Source organism: Mercenaria mercenaria, chromosome 3 (assembly GCF_021730395.1).
Source record: "Mercenaria mercenaria strain notata chromosome 3, MADL_Memer_1, whole genome shotgun sequence".
NCBI lineage: Eukaryota > Metazoa > Mollusca > Bivalvia > Venerida > Veneridae > Mercenaria > Mercenaria mercenaria.
In genome coordinates this window covers 51534360-51540359 of record NC_069363.1, presented here as the reverse complement: position 1 = coordinate 51540359, position 6000 = coordinate 51534360, and positions in this window count along the sequence as shown.

Here is a 6000-nt window from a genome sequence, read left to right as displayed (position 1 = left end):
TTCGAGCTGGGGTTGAATTTCGAGCCAGCTCGAAGATCGAAATTCAAATTATCAAAAAGTTGAATTTCGAGCTGGGGTTGAATTTGGAGCCAGGTCGAAGATCGATATTCAGATTTTCAAAAAGTTGAATTTCTAGCTGGGGTTGAATTTCGAGCCAGCTCGAAGATCGAAATTCAGATTTTGAAAAAGTTGAATTTCGAGCTGGGGTTGAATTTCGAGCCAGCTCGAAGATTGAAATTCAAATTATCAAAATGTTGAATTTCGAGCTGGGGTTGAATTTCGAGCCAGCTCGAAGATCGATATTCAGATTTTCTAAAAGTTGAATTTCGAGCTGGGGTTGAATTTCGAGCCCGGTCGAAGATCGAAATTCAGATTGTTTTGATAAAATTGAATTTCGTGCAGGGTTTGAATTTCGAGCCAGGTGGAAATTCGAAATTCGGAATTATTTTTACAAAGTTGAATTTCGAGCTGGGGTTGAATTTCTTTCGAGACAATCATGAAACACCAGGCCAGTGTATGTCCTCCACAATATGTACTTTTTACTTGTAGAACAGTCTTGACATGCCCGTTACTTTTTCTAATGATAGACTGATACCTTTTTAGTGGTATGTGTACAACTGATACCTTACTGGAAAACTAGAATAGTCAGATTTTAAAAATTTTCAAGGTTGATAGGTATAGAAATTCCTAATAACATGTTTCTTGCGTCGTAAAGTAATCCATTCTAATTTGTTCATGTTTTGTATATTTTGATAATTAGTGCAAAATGTTTATATACAGCGAAAATACACAGAAAAGTAGAGCTATAACACTGAAGGTGATGGATTACCCCGGCGCGAACTGACAGTACATTGCAACAAGACTGCATAATTATGTGGATTGTATGTATATAGTATAGTAACAAAAAACAAAGTCCCAACACTGTGCAGATTTCTTTTTCTAGAAGAACATAACATGCACTATGCACAAACAGGGTTAGTACTGAATACTACTGATCATTTGTGCTAAGTTTCAGTAAGTTGTATGTATGGGTTCATGAGATTAAGCGTGCACAAGATGGCATATGCAGACTATGTATAAAGTATAGTGACACAAAACAAAGTCCCGTAGCTCTGCAAAAAATACCATAAGAACCAACCACTACTGTAGTTACTGATCATTTGTGTGAAGTTTCATTACATTTTGTCAAGATTGAGTGCGCAAAAGACTGTGTCTACGGACAGACAGACGGACGGATGGAGACAGATAACACGAAAACATTATACCCCCTTATTCGTTGTTCGGGGGTACAAAAATACAACCAGATATTCAAAATAGATGGTGTTTGGACGTAATGTAGTATATGGATAAACTGTTATAATTATGAAACATGAAGAAACTGTGATCAGTTGAACCTTTCGCATGAAAAGACTGATCTCTCCTTTATAATGGTTAAAATAAAAATTTCTCAAAAGTAACATTTTGTATTATGGCAATTTAAAGAGCTTTAGTTATCACTGAAGAATACTAATTTTGATTTCTTCACAATTTCATAGATTTAAAATTATAAATGTGTATTGCAATTCTGGCAAAGCAATGGATATAAATATACTGGCTGTACGTTACTACGATGTCAATAGAGGACGCAGTGTTCAGTTCTAACACTTTCAGTCTCCGAAACCAAGGATCATAAGTTCGAACTTTTGCTTCTTAAGCTGATAATTACCCCAATTCGGATGAAAGTCCAATTTACACCTGGTACGCTAAACAGTATACGGAGAATCTTCTTTATAGCGCGTTATCGTCCTTTAAAATTAGTAATAGTTTCTAGAGGACTTTCCTTTTCATAGGAAATGAGTAAGTCTTACTACAAACAAACTCTGCAACACACAATGAAGCCAGTGAATGAAGGCGTTCCCGACACTCTATACGTGAATAATTTGTGTGCATGTACAATTATGTAATGGATATTATGCCACGTGAATTTATTGAATGTTGTAAGTCTTGCTATTAACCTATTGCACACTTGTTGGATCGTGATTTATATAGAGAAGACTTCGAAATATTCATTTTAGTAATGTTTTGAACATGCACAATCTTCTTTAATGTATATCCTCTCAACATAAAAGATAACAGGCTTGCCTAAGACACCATACCTTAAAGCGACTAACCCACACATCGTGGTGTGAGAACTTAGGAAATCAAACGTACTAGTAGTCTATAGTCAGCTGTTGTCTAAATAAGGTTAGTAAATCATGCTGATTTCCGTAATCGACAGACGAGTCTATAAGAAAAATTTTCAAACGTCAAAATCAAACTTTTATATATAATGCTCTCTTAATTTTGAAATACAGAAACTGATCAACCATCAAATTTCATGTAAATGTATGAGACAGTGCACTTAGCCTTTCGGTGAAAACCTTTTCTTTATTATTGTAGAAATCACGAATTACAATGTATGGGTTAGTCGCTTTAAAGTTTATTTACAACGGGATTTAAAATTCAAAGGGTCTCGTGATATTATTGTGCTATTTTTTAACCTGTCAAATGTGCATACATTATACGCTCTGTGCATTCCATGTTATAATATTCGGCCCAACTTCAGTGCTATCAGTATGTTTACGGAAAAAATGTTTGGTTAAGTGTCTAAATATCATTATTAGTATAGTAAGTGAAACATGTACTCGTCGTTGGTATCGGTGGCTCAGTGGTTACAGAACATGGCTTGTATGCGGAGATATATGAGAAATAGAAAAAGAGATAAAAAAAAAAAAAAAATACTTGTGAAAATACAATAAAGGAAATATTGCATAAAATGTACATGTTCAAGGTGCTTTTTGAAATTTGTGGAATAAAAACACAGACACAGAACGGTTTCGATCTTACGACCTCCAGATTTCAAGCTATAGACGATGACTATTGAGCTATCGTGATTTGCATACATCCATATACACGCTTTAAATACAAACCATTTTAATTGCTGGTTTCTTTCCGTATACTATACGGAATGTACCGAAAATCAACCGAAGATTAAAATAGTCTGTGCACCGCCCATGTGATTAATATGCATTTGACAGTTCAATCAAATAGGACAATGTAAGTATTGCACAGTATTGTATTATGGCGCTTTTGGGAAGCGTTGCCTTCCCGAAGTCGCTAAACTATACAAATTTATGCCGTTACTACATTTCTCCATACATGCGCTATAAAAGTAGTTCAGTACTTCTATGAAATTCAAGGGTTTGAGAGTAAACAGATCGATACCATTTATTTAGCATATGCAATAAACGTGAACACATGATTTATAAATGAAAAATATGGCAAGGATTATAAGTTCGTGTAAAGAACTTTGTCTAAGCGTTCAACTCCTTTACGACGTAAGTATTTATCACGTGAGCAAGACCAAGAACACATGGTTCCGGTTCAGCGCTACCTTTCTCAATGCATGCGCCGTAAAAGTAGTCCGATACTTACAAGGATTATTAGAGTAAATATACTGCCATGATCCTGCCATGATTGTCGAACATGCTTTCAGTCCAGTCCGTTTGATTTTCTTAGAACCTTGCCAAAAACATAAACAATTGACCTATTGATTTTGGTGTCGATGTCAAAGCGACCTTTAAAGCCTTCGTCGGTTTTTACTGAAGATCAGATTTCATACATACATATAGACACTGGTTCCCTATTAGATCTCAAGTCAAGTCAAAGATTATGATTTGAGTAACTTTACTGACTTTGGTGCGGATATGGATTACTTTTTGGGTTCAATGATATAAAAAAAATGGAAGCATTTAGTGAAATAATGCAATGGTGGAATCTTTTCATGCCTGGCTTCTTCTCGATTAAAATGCATACCAGTTCAGCTACACTTCCACACCGTCCTCTCAGGGCTTTGTTTATTTATAGCAGTTTGTTAATAAACAATCAGCAGTCAAAAAAATCTGAATTTCGATCTTCGAGCTGGCTCGAAATTCAACCCCAGCTCGAAATTCAACTTTTTCAAAATCTGAATTTCGATCTTCGAGCTGGCTCGAAATTCAACCCCAGCTCGAAATTCAACTTTTTCAAAATCTGAATATCGATCTTCGAGCTGGCTCGAAATTCAACCCCAGCTCGAAATTCAACTTTTTGAAAAAATCTGAATTTCGATCTTCGAACTGGCTCGAAATTCAACCCCAGCTCGAAATTCAACTTTTTCAAAATCTGAATTTCGATCTTCGAGCTGGCTCGAAATTCAACCCCAGCTCGAAATTCAACTTTTAGATAATCTGAATTTCGATCTTCGAGCTGGCTCGAAATTCAACCCCAGCTCGAAATTCAACTTTTTCCAAATCTGAATTTCGATCTTCGAGCTGGCTCGAAATTCAACCCCAGCTCGAAATTCAACTTTTTCAAAATCTGAATATCGATCTTCGAGCTGGCTCCAAATTCAACCCCAGCTCGAAATTCAACTTTTTGATAATTTGAATTTCGATCTTCGAGCTGGCTCGAAATTCAACCCCAGCTCGAAATTCAGCTTTTTCAAAATCTGAATTTCGATTTTACAAAATCTGAATTTCGATCTTCGAGCTGGCTCGAAATTCAACCCCAGCTCGAAATACAACTTTTTGAAAAAATCTGAATATCGATCTTCGAGCTGGCTCGAAATTCAACCACAGCTCGAAATTCAAGTTTTTGAAAAAATCTGAATTTCGATCTTCGAGCTGGCTCGAAATTCAACCACAGCTCGAAATTCAACTTTTTGATAATTTGAATTTCGATCTTCGAGCTGGCTCGAAATTCAACCCCAGCTCGAAATACAACTTTTTGAAAAAATCTGAATATCGATCTTCGAGCTGGCTCGAAATTCAACCACAGCTCGAAATTCAAGTTTTTGAAAAAATCTGAATTTCGATCTTCGAGCTGACTCGAAATTCAACCCCAGCTCGAAATTCAACTTTTTGAAAAAATCTGAATATCGATCTTCGAGCTGGCTCGAAATTCAACCCCAGCTCGAAATTCAACTTTTTCAAAATCTGAATATCGATCTTCGAGCTGGCTCGAAATTCAACCCCAGCTCGAAATTCAACTTTTTGAAAAAATCTGAATTTCGATCTTCGAACTGGCTCGAAATTCAACCCCAGCTCGAAATTCAACTTTTTCAAAATCTGAATTTCGATCTTCGACCTGGCTCCAAATGCAACCCCAGCTCGAAATTCAACTTTTTCAAAATCTGAATTTCGATCTTCGAGCTGGCTCGAAATTCAACCCCAGCTCGAAATTCAACTTTTTCAGAATCTGAATATCGATCTTCGAGCTGGCTCCAAATTCAACCCCAGCTCGAAATTCAACTTTTTGATAATTTGAATTTCGATCTTCGAGCTGGCTCGAAATTCAACCCCAGCTCGAAATTCAGCTTTTTCAAAATCTGAATTTCGATTTTACAAAATCTGAATTTCGATCTTCGAGCTGGCTCGAAATTCAACCCCAGCTCGAAATACAACTTCTTGAAAAAAACTGAATATCGATCTTCGAGCTGGCTCGAAATTCAACCACAGCTCGAAATTCAAGTTTTTGAAAAAATCTGAATTTCGATCTTCGAGCTGGCTCGAAATTCAACCACAGCTCGAAATTCAACTTTTTGATAATTTGAATTTCGATCTTCGAGCTGGCTCGAAATTCAACCCCAGCTCGAAATACAACTTTTTGAAAAAATCTGAATATCGATCTTCGAGCTGGCTCGAAATTCAACCACAGCTCGAAATTCAAGTTTTTGAAAAAATCTGAATTTCGATCTTCGAGCTGGCTCGAAATTCAACCCCAGCTCGAAATTCAACTTTTTGAAAAAATCTGAATATCGATCTTCGAGCTGGCTCGAAATTCAACCACAGCTCGAAATACAACTTTTTGAAAAAATCTGAATTTCGATCTTCGAGCTGGCTCGAAATTCAACCCCAGCTCGAAATTCAACTTTTTGATAATTTGAATTTCGATCTTCGAGCTGGCTCGAAATTCAACCCCAGCTCGAAATTCAACTTTTTC